This window comes from Mustela nigripes, chromosome 12 (assembly GCF_022355385.1).
Source record: "Mustela nigripes isolate SB6536 chromosome 12, MUSNIG.SB6536, whole genome shotgun sequence".
Lineage (NCBI taxonomy): Eukaryota > Metazoa > Chordata > Mammalia > Carnivora > Mustelidae > Mustela > Mustela nigripes.
This window is the reverse complement of record NC_081568.1, coordinates 75,087,555-75,106,016: the sequence shown is the minus strand read 5'-3', so window position 1 is coordinate 75,106,016 and position 18,462 is coordinate 75,087,555. Positions and strand designations below refer to the sequence as shown.

The following is an 18,462-nucleotide window of genomic DNA, read 5'->3' as shown; positions in this document are numbered from 1 at the left end:
TAATAGAAACAGAATCCAGAGATGAGAGCATAGAATTAGTAGACAAAGATAATAAAACAGCTATTATAAATATACTTCAGTTGCTAAAGAGGTAGAAGAAAAGATGAGCATAATAAGGAGGAAAAATAGAAGATATTAAAAAAAGACCCAAATGTAGGAATTAAAAATATTTGAGATGAGAAATATGTTGGATGGAATTAATAGATTAGACACAGTAGAAGAACAGATTGGACAGTTGAAGGCATAACAATAGAAGCTTTCCAAAATAAAACACAAAGAAAAAAGACTGAAAAAAAAAAAGCAAAGCAAAACAATGAATAGAGCATCAGTAAGCTGTGGGACAGTATCATGTAATTGGAGCTGGGGAAGGGCAGTGATACCAGAAAAATATTTGAAGGAATAATGGCACCTTAAAAGGATCTGGAGACCTCTTTTTCTGTTGTGATGAAAGATAAAATTGCTTCTCAGCAGGTAAAGAATGGTTTCATCATGAGCAGGCATAAATCTCTAAACTAGACTGACCCTTTTAGAGTACATGATGACCGCCTATATGATAGGTTATATTACCTATATGATAGGTTATATTACCATTAAGGAAATGGAAAAATTGTGATGTTTGTCTTTTATCTTCCTTTTTTTCCATCCTTAAATCTCTCTTATCCACTTTTTTTTTTCTGGGTGCAGTATATTTTATTGATGGTACATGACAAGGTAGGATACTTCAAACCCCTCCCCGTCTTCAGGATGTCTGGAATAGAAACTGGGTAGATGCTGGGAGATTCTCGGTGTGTTAGGGAACAGACTGGAGCAAGAACTCCCCAGAAGCTGAGGGCCTCTCTCTTCTTCCTGTTCTCACTGAGTCTGGTGGTCTGGGGGGCTCTTACTCCTTGGAGACCATGTGGACCATAAGGTCTACCGCCTGGTTGCTGTAGTGAAATTCATTGTCATACCAGGAAATGAGCATGACAGAGTAATCATTGAGAGTAATGCCAGCTCCAGCATCAAAAGTGGAAGCATGTTAAAGTTGTAGGAGACAACCTGGTCCTCTGTGTAGCCCAAGGTGCCCTTAAGGGGGCACTCCAATCCTTGCTTCACCACCTTCTTGATGTCATTGTATCTGGCAGCTTCATCTAGGTGGCAGGTCAGATCCATGATAACAAGGTTAGGGTGGGACACGGAAGGCCATACCAGTGAACTTCCCAGTTCAGAGATGACCTTTGCTCCAGGCTTAGCTGCACCAGTAGAAGCAGGAATGATGTTCCGGGCAGTTCCTCAGACATCATACAGCTTCCCAGAGGGACAATCTATGGTCTTCTGGGTGACTTTGATAACTTGGACTGTGGTTATGAGTTCCTCCATGGTGCCAGAGTTTTCCTGAATGACCTTGGCCAGAGGGGCCAAGCAGTTGGTGAGGCATTGCTGATAATCTTGAGGGAGCTGTCTTACTTCTCATGGTTCATGCCCATCACAGACATGGAGGCACCAGCAGAAGGGGCAAAAATGATAACGCTCCTAGCCCCATCCTTCAAGTGAGTCCCATCTTCTCCATGGTGGTGAAGACCCCAGTGGACTCCACAACATACTTGGGATGAGCATCACCCCATTTGATGTTGGTGGGATCTTGCTCCTAGAAGATCAGGATGGGCTTTCCATTGATGACAGGTTTCCTGTTCTCAGCCTTGACTGTGCCATTGAATTTTATGTGGATGGAATCATCCTGGAACATGTAGACCATGCAGCTGATGACAGTGAATGGGCCATTGATGGTGACAGTACCCAATTTGCCAGAGTTAAAACTAGCCCTGGTGCCCAGTACAGTCAAATCCCTTTACTGCAACCTCCACCACTGTGTCTCAGGTATGTGGCTGGCATTGCACCAGAAGATGTGGCTGTCTATTGAACAAAGGGGAGCAGAGAGCCTCTCTTATCCACTCTTAATGTGATTCCTTTCACTTCCCCACTGAATACTCCCAAAGTGTCCCTGGCTACCCAAGGAAGTCCTGTACCCATTTCCTGAGCTTCCACCTGGGTTCCAGGATCCTTTCATTTACCCATGCATCCATCCCCAGCCTCCTGTAATGAAATTTTGACCCGTTTTGGTCTAGTCAGTTCATATTAGGGGTTAATCCTTGATAATCATTCCTTGTGAGTTCCAATAATTTCATGTACAACATTTTTAAAAAAATATTTTATTTATTTACTTGAGAGAGAGAGAGAGAGAGAGAGAGAGCATGAGAGGAGAGAGGGTCAGAGGGAGAAGCAGAGCAGGGAGCCGGATGCAGGACTCGATCCTGGGACTCCAGCATCATGACCTGAGCTGAAAGCAGTTGTTCAACCAACTGAGCCACCAAGGTGCCCCATTTTTCATGTACAACATTAATAAGTTAGTATTCACATTCAAAAGGCCATCCAAAGATATACTTTAATTGCTATTTGGTGACTTAAGGTTCAACTTAAATAGAAATTTTTGTTCAAAAGTAATTTCAGGTACTGAGTCATATACTATGTTAGGTGCTAGGGCAGAATGAGTAAGACCTAGCTTCTGTCCTCTGGAGTCTCTCAGACCTGAAAGACAGACTTACAAACAAACACAAATTGGTGTCACATAAATACAGTAAAGGAGATGTGAACAAAAGTTCTGAGCACTCACTGGGAAACAACTGACATAACCTGTGGCACTCAAGAAAAGAGTCTTTTGTGATGGCTCTGAAGGAGAAACAGGTAAAAGAGCTTGAGAAGGTGAAGGTAATGTCTGGCAAAGGAAATATAAAAAGCACAGAGATAAGGAATATCAGTGGCTGTGTATTAAGTCTTTACTGTATGTCAGGCACAAAGCCAGGTGCTTTGCATACATTTATATCACTTGACTCTCACAAAAATCTTTTATTTTTTTTTTAAAGATTCATTTATTTGAATGAGGTGAGGGAGAGGCAAGTGGACATAATTTTCAAGAGGACTCCCCAGTGAGTGGTGGAGCTGGACGCCAGGCTTGATCCTAGGACCCAAGGGATCATGACGTGACCTTGGCCAAAACCAAGAGTCAGACAATTAACTGACTGAGTCAGGCACTCCTCACACACTTAATATTTACATGCATTTGTAATTATGTTCTTTCCTTCTTTTCACCACTAGGCAACAAAGTCTTAATCAAAGGGTTTGATTGTCTTTTTCATGAAAATGTCCTTTTCTTTTAGTGAATGTGGTCTACTCACTTAGTGAATGAATGAGTGAAACTAAAAGAATACTTATGGTGGTGGGAAGTTGTGGCACTGGGCTTTGCAATTCTATATCAAAGAAGTTACGGTTGCCTTGGAGAAACTGGGAAGTCTCAGATTAATATGAGGCTACACCTATAAGCCAGTTGAACCTTACAACCCCAGCTTTGCCCTTCAGGTTTCAGTGAGCATGACACGATTATGGGGTGAGCCAGTTGCACTTCCCTGTACAACTTAAAAAAAAAAATTGAACTGAGCCACCAATATTATGATCTCTAATGCAGGAACAGAACAACACTTGAAGAAGTAGTTTTTGTGGATTTCTGGGTCTTGTGGCTCCCTTGACTGGGATCCATTTGGTGTTCAGCCTTTAGCTATAAATAAATCTCGAGCCCCCATGGCTGGTCTGGTCTGGGGAGCCAAGGAAGGCAGAGCAGCTGGAGAGGCCTAGAGATGTTAGCCAAGAATGTGCTAACTAGGAAGGAAGGTAGGAATCCAGGCTTATTTGGATACCTTTTTCTATAGACATGCAACCTAATTATGGTCTTTGGCCAGTTTTGTCTGGGGAAGAAATTGAGCTTTCCTCTTCGTAAGCCTCCTTCTCTCATTTCCTAATCCTAGAGAGAGCATACCTAAACCTGTTTCATCTCCACCCTGCACAATGGATTCAACAAATCACCTGATTTAGAGTCAGGAGATGTGGGTGCAAATTCTGACTACCTGTTAGTGACTGTGTGACTGTAGGCAAGTGATGTAATTTCTTCTGTCGTAAAATGGAGCTTTACCTCCTTCCCACCACATAGTTGTTGAGAGAATGAAATGAGATAATAGGGTTGAAAGTGTTTTTGTGAGTTATCAAGCTCTGTGTAATTGTACTGGAGGAGGAGGATGTGCTTTCCTGAGGGGCATTTAGACTGGGGGACCCAGATCAAGTAAACCCTTCTTTCTCAACTGCCCAGTGTGCCACAAGGTGGCAGCAGGATCCTGTCTTTGCTCCTGTCTTTAGCATAGGGGGAAAAAATGGGAAAAGGATTTGGATGCTGCTTTGCTCTGCTCTGCAAAGGTGAACAGGATTTATTCCTTTACCACTGCCTACATTTCTCACTCTACCGAATCCTTCAACTCCACATAAAATAATTTCTCAAAGGACTCACGTTCTTAAATCCGAATCCCAGGGCACTTCCCCTACTGTGGAAGTTAATCCAACCCTGGCAGGTCTTGTTTAATGGTTGCAAATCTGTTCTGAGCTTTGGGCTTTAGTACAACTCTTGCCCTCCTGGGATTTCACTGCTATAGACTCCAAACTCACTGTTGTCTTCTTCCTTGAATCAGAGCTCTACTGGCCCTGGAAAACCAGCTAATCCAACTTCTCATTACAGAAGTGGAAACTGAGGCACAGGGAAGGGAAATAATCTGTTCATGATTAAACAATTAGTTCATTCAAGAGTTTGGACTTTAATCCAGCTTTCTTCCTGTGGATTCAGCCCCTCTGCAAATGTATCTTCCAGGTGTTTTGAAAGGTTTTTGAAGCAGCTTTATTTCTCCCAGTGGTAAGAATTTTGAGGGTTCTCTGAGGCAGAGGGAAACAGGAGACCTCTCTAGACCCACTCCAAAAATAAATTAGTCAATCAGCTAATTAGCTAATTAGATGATTAATTAATTAATTATTTGACAGAGATAGTGAGAGAGGGAACAGAAGTGGAGAGGGGGAGAGGGAGAGGGAGAAGCAGATTCCCCACTGAGCAGGGAGCCCAATGTGGGCTGGGACCCTGGGATCATGACCTAAGCCAAAGGACGTTCAATGACTGAGCCACCCAGGCACCCCAACAGAAATATTTTGAAGCAGCTTTGCCAAAAGTACATCACTAGGAATTGCCAAGTATCTGAAAGGTAGACATTAGAAACTCTCAGGGAGGGGTGCCTGGATGGCTCAGTGGGTTGGGGCCTCTGCCTTCGGCTCAGGTCATGATCCCAGAGTCCTGGGATTGAGCCCCGCATCGGCTCTCTGCTCCTTGGGGAGCCTGCTTCCTTTCTCTCTGCCTTCTTCTCTCTCTGCCTGCCTCTCTGCCTACTTGTGATCTCTGTCTGTCAAATAAATAAATAAAATCTTAAAAAAAAAAAAGAAACTCTCAGGGATGCAGCAGATGTTGTGTCAGGAGAGGGGAAGAATCCACTTAAAGGACAGGTTTCATTGTATGGGTTTTTGCATGAGGGTTGTCTTCCCAATTATATTCTCAGAGGCAATGTTCAAATGAGACCATTCTCAGTTTGCCATAGCTGAAGGCAAAAGAAGGCAGGAATGAGGGAAGCCAGCCTTAAACATTTGTTCTCTTGTGCAGGGCATTCTCTGTACAAGTAAATCCATATAAAAGGGAGCAGAGTGGTAAAGTAAGAGCTTGTGACTTGAGGGTCTGATAAATATTGGTTCAAAGCCTGGCCTAGTTACTTACTTTTATAGGTAATTATTGTAAGCCTTAGTTTTCTTATCTATAAAATGGGCACAATGATATCTACCTTATTAACTCTATAACTTTGGACAGGTTATTTAACCATTGCGTGCCTAGATTACATTGTCTGTAAAATGAGAATAATAGTAAAATGAGAAGTCCCTTTTCACAAGTGTATAAGGATTAATGTTATTACCTAGAATCATGCATAGTAAGCAATTGGAAAGTATTAGCTGTTGTTATTATTATTACCACCATACAGAGTTGTTGTGAGTCTTAAATGGGACAGTGTATGTAAAGCTTTTTTTTTTTTTTAAAGATTTTATTTATTTGACAGAGAGAGAGAGATCACAAGTAGGCAGAGAAGCAGGCAGAGAGAAAGAGGAGGAAGCAGGCTCCCTGCTGAGCAGAGAGACTGTTGTGGGGCTCGATCCCAGGACCCTGGGATCATGACCTGAGCTGAAGGCAGAGGCTTTAACCCACTGAGCCACCCAGGTGCCCCAAGCTTTTAAAGAGAATAAGCACTCATTAAGGTGGTATTTATTTTTATTTATATGTAATAACCACAATGATGTAGATAGTATTCACAGTAAATGAACCTGCTTACTTATAATCTAGGTAAAAATATTTTTTTGTCATTTGTTTTTTGTGTATTCTTACTCTGTTATTTGAGGATAATTCTTGGCTTTTTGAATTAGGATTCATCTTCTTTTTACTAATCTAAAGACAACAAGAGTGATTAGCATTTTTGAGCTTTTACTTTGTGCCAGATCCAATGCTCTATGTACATTGTCTCAGAAGGATTCCGTAACTTGTTTATGTTTACAGAGCAAACAAGTGATAGGACTGGGATTTGAACCCAGGCAGTCCTATTCCAGAGTGTGCTTTCTTGACTATTTTTTTTTTAATTTTTAAATTTCTTTTCAGCATAATAGTATTCATTGTTTTTGCACCACACCCAGTGCTCCATGCAATACGTGCCCTCCTTAATACCCACCACCTGGCTATTTCTTTTTTTTTTTTTTTTTTTTTTTAAGATTTTATTTATTTGACAGACAGAGATCACAAGTAGGCAGAGAGGCAGGCAGAGAGAGAGAGGAGGAAGCAGGCTCCCCGCTGAGCAGAGAGCACGATGTGGGACTCGATCTCAGGACCCTGAGATCATGACCTGAGCTGAAGGCAGAGGTTTAACCCACTGAGCTACCCAGGCACCCCCCGCTTAACCCACTGAGCCACCCAGGCACCCCCCACCTGGCTATTTTTTACTCATCTGTCTGCCTTAAAAAATGTTTAAACAGAAGGGGATTCCATTCTTACTAGTAGAATTCCAATACCCTAGAGCCAAAAGATACTAAAGAATTAATAATTGATTTATAAAATATCAGGCACAGTAAAAATGTTTCTAACCTTTGACCTGACATATCCACTTTTAGGAACTGTCATAAAGAAATAATCCAAAATACAGTCAAAGTTTTATCACAATGTCATTTTATTACAGTGCATTTATAATATGGAAAACTGATGCAATCTAAACATCTAACTACAGAAATGATTAGTAAAAATATTGTATATCTACTTGATGAATTATTATGTAGTTTTGAGTAATCATGAATGCTGATGCTATTTGGAATTAATTAATTAATTAATTAATGGTGAAAAGACATTTGGGCTATTTTTCTCTAGGGCCTTCCTTTCTTTTCTCTTTCAAAATTTTAGGGGGTTTTCCAAAGTGGGAATTGAACTTCTAACTCTGAGATCAAGAGTCGCATGCTTTACTGAGCCAGCCACTGCCCCCATGCCTTCCTTTCTAACAACATGGTTTTTCTTGGTCAACTAATGTATACAACTTTCTTATGTGAATCTTCTTGATGGACTTGCAAGGAAGTTTTCCAACATTCAAAGGCCCTCAACCTATTTTGTTCCAGCTTCTGAAGTAGGTGACACGGGCTACCACTTTATGTGAGATCACTGGTTCTGGTCTGGTCTGGTTCTGGTTCTGGTCACATTTTGGTTCTGTGTTGTGGAGGTAGGCTCACTGAAGGCCATTGACCGTGGCCAATCCTTCCTCTTAGTATACAAAGGTAAAAGGGTCAGAGTAGGTTGCCTGGTCCAGGCTGACAGAGAAAGTGGAGAGCTGGTATTCACTTTGGTGGGCAGCCTTGGGCCATAAATCCTTGACTACCCCCCACACCACCTGCAAGTATGGGTGGGACACAGAGACACTCCTCTTCTCCTCCTTTCCTGTTGACAGTGACTGTCAGCTGGGGTTTAGCTAAGGCCAAAACACTTTGATGTGGCTTCTCCTTGTGTCTTGAGCTTCCTCACAACTGGGTGGTTGGATTTCAAGGACAAATGTCCTATACTCTTAGAGGAGTGGGGACACTTTCCCTGGTGCTGTTCTGAAGGTGTCTGATGAAGCCACCTGAAGGCCTTCAGGATAAATCTGGAAGGCTTTGGGAAAGCTGAAAATGATCTGTCTCCTTTCTCTGCTCTGCAAGATTTTCTGGAAGACTTTCCTAAGTGTGAACTGCATAGGATGCTATTCTTCTCTACTGCCCTTACATCAGGAGAGAGTCTTGTTTAGGGCCCTGTCTCATTTCATAAGACAAGATCTGCACAGTGTAGGAGCATAGTTGTCATTCTGTTGATTGGGAAATTGAGCCAGAAAGGGGCTGTCATATATTCCATGAAGGTCCAACCATGCACTCTATGCCTGTGTATGGTTAGAAAAGAACCTAGATGTCCATCAACAGATGAATGGATAAAGAAGATGTGGTGTGTACACACACACACACACACACACACACACACACACAGGAATAGTATGCAGCCTTCAGAAAACGAAATCTTGCCATTTGCAACAACATGGATGGAATTAGAGGGTGTTATGTTGAGTGAAATAAGTCAGTCAGGGAAAGACAATTAGCATATGATCTCTCTGATATGAAGAATTTTAGAGGCAGGATAGGGGGTCATGGCGGGTAGGGAGGGAAAAAATGAAACAAGATGGGATAAGGAGGGAGACACATTGTAAAAGACTCTTAATCTCAGGAAACAAACTGAGGGCTGCTTGGGCGTGTGGGGGGAGAGCTATGGTGGCTGGGTGATGGACATTGGGGAGGATATGTGCTATGGTGAGTGCTGTGAATTGTGTTAAGACTGATGATTCACGGGCGCCTGGGTGGCTCAGTGGGTTAAGCCGCTGCCTTCGGCTCAGGTCATGATCTCAGGGTCCTGGGATGGAGTCCCACATCGGGACTCAGCAGGGAGCCTGCTTCCTCCTCTCTCTCTCTGCCTGCCTCTCTGCCTACTTGTGATCTCTGTCTGTCAAATAAATAAATAAAATCTTTAAAAAAAAATCTGTAAAAGAAAAAAAAAAAGACTGATGATTCACAGACCTGGACCCCTGAAGCAAATAATACATTGTATGTTAATAAGAAAGAAAAGAAAAGCAGCAGAGAGTTTTCTCCTAGCGTTGTTATGTTGATTATCCAAGATAAAACAGTTAAATCACACAGTGACAGACTTGGTACAGTGATTAACAATGTCACTTGCAGTAGGTAGGCTGGATATCCTGTTATGGATGTGAGCCAGTAAGATGCCCGTGTGATCCTGTTTGGAAATTTGTGAGGAAACAGATGCTGTATGTGAACTCACGAGAAGATGAATAAATAATACATATTTTCTTGTTTTTCTTGAATAAATAATACATATTTTCTTGGTTATTAATCTTCACTTTCTTCATTCTGGCAAGATTCATAGGACAAAGGGATTCTCAATCCTGTTTTTATATCTATCTATCTATCTATCATCTTTTTAATTATTTATTTGAGAGAGAGAGAGAGGCAGAGGGTGAGGGAGAAGCAACTCCCCGCTGCAGAGAGTCCAGCTCCGGGCTTCATCCCAGGACCCTGAGATCATGACCTGAGTGAAGGAGCCACTTAATTGACTGAGCCACCCAGGCACCCCTCATTCCTGTTATATATAATGATTTGAGGAATTTGGGTAAATTCTTAAGGTTGGTTTTTATCTAGCTGATAGAAAGTCAGTAAACTTACCTTTACTCATCAAGTAGATATGGCCCTGTGCTGGTCACTCAGTGAGAGTCGAGATGTAAGGGCCTGAGTATATGGCTGAGGTGCTCCCAGTTTTGTTGGGGACAGGCTGGCAGCCTGGAAGCATCGTACTGTGCATAGAAATGGAGAAGGGGTGGGTGGGCATCAGGAATAGTTGTCTTTGTGTACATGTACATGCTGAGCGGGCCCAAGGACTGGAGACACCAGTGTGAGTCAGGCCTGCCAAGCAAAGGCTCTGTAGGGAAGGTGAGTCTTGGATGAAGGAAATTATGGATCAAAACTGGTTGCTTTCCAGACCAGAGGAAGAGATGAAGGGCAAAGGCCCAGAGACTGCAGTGACCATATGTTGTGGAAAAAATAAATGACTGTCTCAACTGGAGTAGAAGGGCCACCTTGGGAAGGTCGAGTGGTGAGCTTTGCTTTGTTTTTTTAAAAGTACAAGATCTTTAAAACATATAGTGTAGATAATTAAAAACACATAGTTGTTGGTCGTCTTCTTCCAGCTTTCTGACCCAGATTCGAGGATAGCGAATTTTATTTTTAGTTATCTTTTTCTTGACCATTTTTAGGAGTCTGTGACTATGATGTTGCTGTGCCAAGAAGGTAGGACAAAAAGGAATAGCAGTGTAGAAAGAAGCTTTTTCATTATCTTAGGAAGAAGCTGTAAGGGAATGCTTTTGGTCCATTAATTGATGGTCCTATGAGCACCAGAGCAGGAGTCACATGGAACAAACATTCATGACAAAAGTCAAGGCTTAAGGACTGAACAGCAAACCTGTCATTCCTAGAATTTTAGAAAATGAAAAATGATAGAATGATACTCAGGTAATGATTGATAATCATTTTCTCTTATAAAATGAAGAATGATAATCATGAGGTATTGTAAAGCCCTTCATGATCCCCTGTAAAGGCTATGAACTGACTTGTCTGAATCAAGATACCAATAACTTCAGATCCTTTGTAGTAGAGACTTCTGGTGTTCACCTATATCTGATTCTCTTCTTCTAGGCACACTACCGGGTTGTATTTTCCCATTTCTTGCATTTAGGTGGGCACATAGGAATATTTCTGGCCAGAAGTTGTGAGCAGAATTGGTGTGTATGTCACTTTCAGGCCAAAGCATTTAACTGCTGGTGTGAGACTTTTCAGCTCCTTCTGTCCTTGCCTTAGTAACTGAAATGGTTGTGTATTCTAGATGATATAACTACAAGATGGCAGAGCCTCAATATCTTGGGTCCTTGAGTAATTATGCAGAGCAGACCTCACTGCCGCCGCCCCCCCACCCCCCATTCCACCTCCTGCCACTCCCAGGCCCAGCCCTGGGAGACTGGGTATTGCTTATTGCCATAGCAAGTACTAGTCTATCCTGACAAAATAACCATTCCTGCTCAATTCTCTTATTCTTTTTCTTGCCATTCTTAGGACTTAGAAGATGCATGTATTCACTCCTAGGGAGTGGGGTAAATGAGTCATGTTTGGGAGGGAGGAGGGGAGAGGAAGAGGGTGGATTTAGCTGGAAGTAGTGATTATAGAATTGCTTCTGGTGTGTGATGAGGGCAGGAGAAGAAGGAAAAAGGGATACACTGAGAGAACTGTTGTTTGTTCATCATCATCGTGGGTATTATGGTCTGTCTTGGTGGGGGCGATCATGAACCACAAATGCTGTCTGCACAGATTTGCCCATGTCTACCCCTTGACCTATCTGCACAGGCCTTCCCCTGAGAAGTCTTTGAGTGGTGACAGAGCAGAAAGGAAACTTTGGAAAGTTTGGCAGTTAAATCCACAGTCAGCTTTAAAGGCTGAAGTTTCAAGGCTCTGAGACTGATAGTTGATATAATTTCTTTGAAGACTCATTATGTAAGAAGTCAGCTCATGCAGCTTCATTTCATTTGAAGCCTCTTTGTGAATTTGAGAATCTTCAGCCATTAATCATGGTCAGTTCGGTTAGAGAATACATATTGTCTTAATGTAACTTACTCCAAAAATTCTTCTCACCAGCCTTCTCACTTAATTCTGCTACTGACTAGCTTTGTGGTGGATAGCAAGTCCCTTTCCCCCAGAACCTCAGTCCTCTCTGTAAACTGTTCCAGCCCTGAAATTCTAAAGTTCAGAGGGGAGAATAATACTGTTCCCAGTTTGTGGGTTGAAGGTTCTAGGGCGAGAGAGGGAAGGTAGTTAACTCTGATCCATGTTTAACACTTGCAGAGGCTGTTCTTGTTCCCTTCCCCATAAGATGGTGATAGTGCAGTGTGCATGTGAAATTGCTTTAAAGCTTCCTCCCTGGGGCTCTCCATGCCTTGAGGTCAGTAACCTGGTTTCATTTGTCTCTGCCTCTCATGTACGCGACATAGATCTTGCTACAGGGTAGATGCTTAGTAAAGTTTGCTGACTTGAAATGGAGTAAATACTTGGTGTTTTTTTTTTTTTTTTAAAGATTTTATTTATTTATTTGACAGAGAGAGATCACAAGTAGGTAGAGAGGCAGGCAGAGAGAGAGAGGAGGAGGAAACAGGCTCCCTGCCGAGCAGAGAGCCCGATGCGGGACTCGATCCCAGGACCCTGAGATCATGACCTGAGCCGAAGGCAGCGGCTTAACCCACTGAGCCACCCAGGCGCCCAATACTTGGTGTTTCTTAAAAAAAATTTTTTTTATAGGGGCACCTGTATGGTACAGTCAGTTAAACATCTGATCTTGATTTCAGCTTAGGTTGTGATTTTGGGTCTCGAGATCAAGCCCTGCGTTGAACACTGAGATCAGGTCTGTTAAGATTCTCTCTCTCTTTCCCTCTGACCCTCTTCCCTGTGCACTCTCTCAAATAAATAAGTCTTAAAAAGTTTTTTTTACAGCTTTATTGTGGTTTGTCAACATACAATAAATTGCGCATATTAAAGTGTATAATTTTTTTAAAGAGTTTATTTATTTATTTGATGACGGAGATCACAAGTTGGCAGAGAGGCAGGCGTGGGTGGGGGGAAGCAGGCTCCCTGCTGAGCAGGAAGCCTGACTCGGGGCTTGATCCTAGGACCCTGGGATCATGACCTGAGCCAAAGGCAGAGGCTTAACCCATTGAGCCTCCCAGGCACCCCTCAAGTGTATAATTTGATAAGTTTTGACATGTGTATGTACTTATGAGGCCATTACCACAATCAAGATAACCAACACATCCATTCCTCCCAGAAGTGTTCTCATGGCCCTATGGAATAGCTCTCTTCTATCCTCCCACACTTGTCTTCAGACAACCACAGATTTGTTTTCTCCCTAGAGATTAATTTGCATTCTCTAGAGTTCTACGTAAGTGACATATGCAGTATGTACTTCATTTTCATTTGGAGGGGGAGTGTCTGGCTTTTTTGCATTGAGCATAATTATTTGGAGTTATCCATGTTGTAGTATCTGTAGCTCATTCTGTTTTACTCCACAGTAGTATCCCATTATATAAAATACCATGGTTTATTTATTTATTTGCCTGTCAGTGGACCTTGAATGGCTCTGGTTTTTGGCAATTGTACAGAAAGCCATTAGGAGCCTTCATGTACAAGTCTTCGTGCAGATATATGCTTTTATTTCAAGCAGGTAAACCCCTAGGAATGGAGTAACTGGATCAAAAGGTAGGTGTCTTTTTAACTTGTAAGAACACTGTCAAACTGTTTTGTAAAGTGGTTGTGTTCTTTCTGATTCTGTAGGCATCTTAGGAGGATTCAGTTCCTTCACATCTTCATCAACTCCTGGTTTGTATCAGTCTTTTCAGCCATTCTGATAAGATGTGTAGTAGTTAGTGTCTTGTGATTTTCATTTAGATTTCCCTAGTGACTAATGATGCCTGAGCAACTTTTTTTGTGCTTATTTGCCATCTGTATGTCTTTTTTGGTGAAATGTTTTTTCAGTTATTTGCCCATTTAAAAAATTGGGTTGTTTTCTTGTTACTGAGTTTTGAGAGTTCTTTATGTATTTTGGACACTAGTCTTTTTTTTTTTTTTAAGATTTTATTTATTTGACAGAGAGGGAGCACAAGTCGAGGTGGGGCAGAGGCAGAGGGAGGGACAGACTCCCAGATGAGCAGGGAGCCTGATTCAGAGCTTGATCCTAGGACCCTGGCATCATGACCTGATTCAAAGGCACATGCTTAACCAACTGAGACACCCAGGGGCTCCTTGGACACAAATCATATATCAGATATATGCTTGAAAAATATTTTGTCCCTGTTTGGCTTGTCTTTTCATTCTCTAATCAGTGTCTTTCAAGAGCAAAAGTTTTACATTTTGATGAGGTCCATTTTTTCAATTTCCTCTTTAAAGGACTATACTTTTGGTGTTGTATCTGAGAAATCTTTGTGTGACCCAAGGCTGCAATGTTTTTTGCCCTATGTTTTCTTCTGTAAGTTTTGTAACTTTATTTTTCTCCTCATTTAATTGCACTTTGCTTTATTGTGCTTCATAGTGCATTTTCAAGCAAGTATATTGGTTTTTTCTTTTTTCGTTTTATGACTTTAAACTATATATATAGGTTTATGATCCATTTGAGCTTTTATATTGTATGAGGTATGAATGAAAAAAAACCCTTTTTTCATATGGATATCCAGTTGTTCAGCTCTTTGTTGAAGAGTACTTTGTATATGATTTTTCAGATTTAAACAGATCTCTATTAGCCTGGATCTTTCCATTTTATAGGTAAGCAAACAGGCTTGGAGAATTGAAGTGACTTGTGCAAGGCCACATAGCTCATTTGTGTTAGATCCTGGCCTTGAACTCATGTCTTCCAAATCCCAGTCCATTACTTTGTTCACTGTATCATCTTTTCATTTTATCCTTTTCAAGTACCTTGTTCTTGAATATTATCTTTCTGTCTAGTTTTTAGAAGGAAGAGCTGAGGTCTAAAAGAGGACCATCACTTTAGAGACAATATTGTGAGGTCTCTCACTTCTTGGACCTTATCATCTGTTATTCTCCCCTCACTTCCACTGCTTCAGTCTCCCTGCTATTCCTTGAATCCACCAGGCTCTCTCCTGCCTCAGGGCCCTTGAACTTATTGTACCTTCTCCCTCGACTCTCTTCTTTCAGTTGTCCTCATGTCTTGTTTCTCCTTCAAGTGTTGACTCAGCTTCACCTCAGGGAAACCCACCTGAACCACACATTTAAAATTTAAAGCCCTTCCTCCAACCATCCACATCCCCCTTCCCCTCAGTATTCTGTAGTCAGGCTGTGAAGCCTGGGGTGACGAGATTTCCTGTGAGAACGATAGAAGGCTGTGGCTGAGTGAAGCTGGAAAGTATTTTTCTGCATGACCAGTGTTGAGGAAGGATACTGAAAGGAATTTGAAATCATCTCATGTTTTTCTCCTATCATCTCTAGGAATTTAGAGTTTTCCATAGATTTTTCAGCCTAACTCTGATCTGTGGGCTGGGCCTTATGCATGTAAATTTACAGAAGAGCAATCTCTTCAGGGCTTATATTGGTGTCAGAGATTTTAATATTGCAGCTATTTGTTTAGTCCCTTCTTGAGCCAGACACTGTACATACATTATCTTTAATTCTCACAACAGTCTTTCAGGGCAGGGATTACTCTCTCTCTTATGGATATAACTTTAGGGCCACAGATGTTAATGAAGCTTGGCTGCTTTCACACAGCTTGTATCTGGTAGGGCCACAATTCAAGCCCAAGACTGGATGACTCAAAACCTCCGCTTTCCCCACTATGCTTGGATAATGTGTTTCTCTTTCCCACCTATGTCTCCCCACCTACAATCAATCTTGTGAGGTAACTACTGAAACACGGGGCTACAGAGGAAATGCTATTCCAGTGTCATCTCTACATCTTTTCCAGAAAGGAGGACAGTGGGAATCCCTTTCTATAGAGGGCAGAACTGAGGCACAGAGGGGTTAACATGCTTAGGGCTGCAAAATAAGCCCATGGAAGAGTTAAGATCAAAGTCCCAGGACTCCTGGGTTCCAGGGACATTGTTTTATAATCCATGTCCCACCATGGCAATTTCATTGTTGGTCTTAATGTATGAGCAAGTGGATGCATCTTGTGGCCTCTCAGAGGGCTGAGTAAGACCTAAGCCTGAGCTCTTGTCCTCTGTTGCTCTGTGAAGGAACTGAGGTTCCTCTACACAGTACTGTAGGTCTAGGTTCTACTGAATTATTGAATTTTAAGATATATCCCAGATTAATTCTTGCAAGCTAGATGGGTGGCATTTTTGTTAGACTCCAAAATTAGGTACAATACCTGTTTCTGAGAGCTCCTGGTGGAAGCTCTTCTGGGAGCAACTCTGAAATCTTGGTTTTGTACTTCTTTTCTGAATTTCTGGAAATCAGAGAGGGAGGGGTGTTCTTTAGAAGACATATGGGTAAGGTGGTGGTGTCTGAAAATTCTCAGGAAGTGTCCCATGGTTATAGCAGGCATTATTTAGCTGATGCATGTCTTTTTCTCAGAGCTTGTGATGCTACTGCTGAGGTTCTTCATCCATCTGGGATGCCTGAGAGTGTGCTTATTCTGCATAGTAAGATGAGTGGGTATGATTTAGACACACATTCCCCTGGAAGATTTGCACATGAACAAAATGGCGGGGCCTCACGGTACAGCAGACAGAGCTATGAATCAGTGCCAGTCAGGGATGCTAGGCTTCAGCTACAGATTTGCAAATTTCCCAATTTGTATAGTGTTTGTCAGTGATCATGTACCTCCTGGGTTTCCTAGGGGAGCTAGGGAACTAGAGTCTGATGAAAAGGCATAGTCCCACTCTGCCTTTTTCTAAACACATCACGATGTTGTAATTTTCTGGCAACTTACAGTCCCCCGTCAAAAAGTGCATTCCTCAAGAGCAAGGATTTGGTCTGACTGTTCTCTTCATCGCCAGCGTCTAGCAGGGAACTTGGCCGTACTTAGTAAATGATGATTGAATGATGAATGGAAGAGGATGGGATTTTAGATTAGATCAGTGAGGATTTACCACAGTGTAACTTCAGGCAACTTGCTTAAGTAACACTTTCCTCACTTGTAAACTGAAGTAACATTATCTACCCATAAGAATATTTTTAGGATTATGTGAGTTAATGAGTAAAGAGACAAGATGAGTGACAGATGGCCCTTTGGACTCTGTGATTCAGTAACACAGCTTAGAACATAAAATTATGAAACCGTTGAGGGCATAACCAGCCTCATCTCTCTCTGGCTAAGTCCTAGTCATCTTTTAGATCTCAGTTTAAAAATTATTTTCTTGGGGCACCTGGTTGGCTCAGTGGGTTAAAGCCTCTGCCTTTGGCTTGGGTCATGATCCCAGGGTCCTGGGATCGAGCCCCACATCGAGCCCCGCATCGGGCTCTCTGCTCTGCAGGGAGCCTGCTTCCTCCTCTCTCTCTGCCTGCCGCTGCCTAGTTTCTCTCTGTCAAATAAATAAAATAAAATAAATTATTTTCTTTCCCCCCCCCCCCCCATTTTATTTTATTTTATTTCTTTTCAGTGTTCCAGCATACATTGTTTATGCACCACACCCAGTGATCCATGTAATATATGCCCTCCACAATACCCACCACCAGGCTCACCAACACCACACCTCCCTTCCCTCCAAAACCCTCAGTTAGTTTCTCAGAGTCTCACAGTCTCTTTTTCTGGCTTTTTGTTTTTATTAAGGAAGTTTGATTTCTTTCTTTGGTCAAAAGTTTAATATATTTTATTTTTTTCAGACTCATTGCTTGCGTTTGAAACAAATACAGTTTGTTTTTTTCTGCCAACTATAACTTTCTTTTTTAAATGTTATGTTAGTCACCATAAAATACATCGTTAGTTTTTGGTATAGTGTTCCATGAGTCATCGTTTGCCTATAACACCCAGGGCTCCTAACAGTACGTGCCCTCCTTAATACCCATCATGCGGCTCACCCATCCCCCATCTCCCTCCCCACTAAAACCCTCAGTTTGATTCCTGGAGTCCATAGTCTCTCATGGTTCATCTTCCCCTCTGAATTGCCCCCCTTCATTTTTCCCTTCCTTCTCCTGATGTCCTCCATGCTGTTTCTTATGTTCCACAAGTAAGTGAAATCTTATGATAATTGCTTTTCTCTGCTCAACTTATTTCACTCGGCATAAACTCCTGTAGTCCCATCCATGTTGATGCAAAAGTTGGATATTCATCTTTTATGATGGCTAATATTTCATTTTAATTATAGACCACATCTTCTTTACCATTTGTCTGTTGAAGGGCATCTCAGCTCTTTCCACGTTTGGCTATTATGCACTTTGCTGCTGTGAACACTGGGGTTCGTGTGCCTCTTCTTTTCACTACATCTGTATCTTTGGGGTAAATACCTAGTAGTGCAATTGCTGGGTCATAGTGTAGCTCTGTTTTTAACTTTTTAGGAACCTCTACCCTGTTTTCCAAAGTGGCTGTACCAGCTTACATTCGCACAAACAATGTAAGAGTGTTCTCCTTTCTCCACAACCTCTCCAACATTTGTTGCTTCTTGCCTTGTCAATTTTTCCCATTCTAACTGGTGTAAAGTTGTATCTTATACCAGTTAAAAATTATTTCTTCCAAGAATATTCCTTTATCTTCCTTCTGTCTGCATTCTCCCCAAGTGACATTAGTTTTTTCTGCTAAATGCCTTTGTAATATTCTATTTTTTCTGTTACAGTACTTGCCATAATTTACTTTTTAAAAAAGTATGGCCTCGGTATTACTCAACCATTGAAAGGAAAGAAATCTTGCCATTTGCAATGATGTGGATA

The 18,462-nt window shown here is 41.8% G+C and overlaps 1 pseudogene; it reads right to left on the bottom strand.

Moving 5' to 3' along the window:
• Positions 1 to 880: 880 nt before the first annotated feature.
• Positions 881 to 18,462, bottom strand: part of LOC132027544 (glyceraldehyde-3-phosphate dehydrogenase-like) — a 29,710-nt pseudogene continuing 12,128 nt past the window's right edge.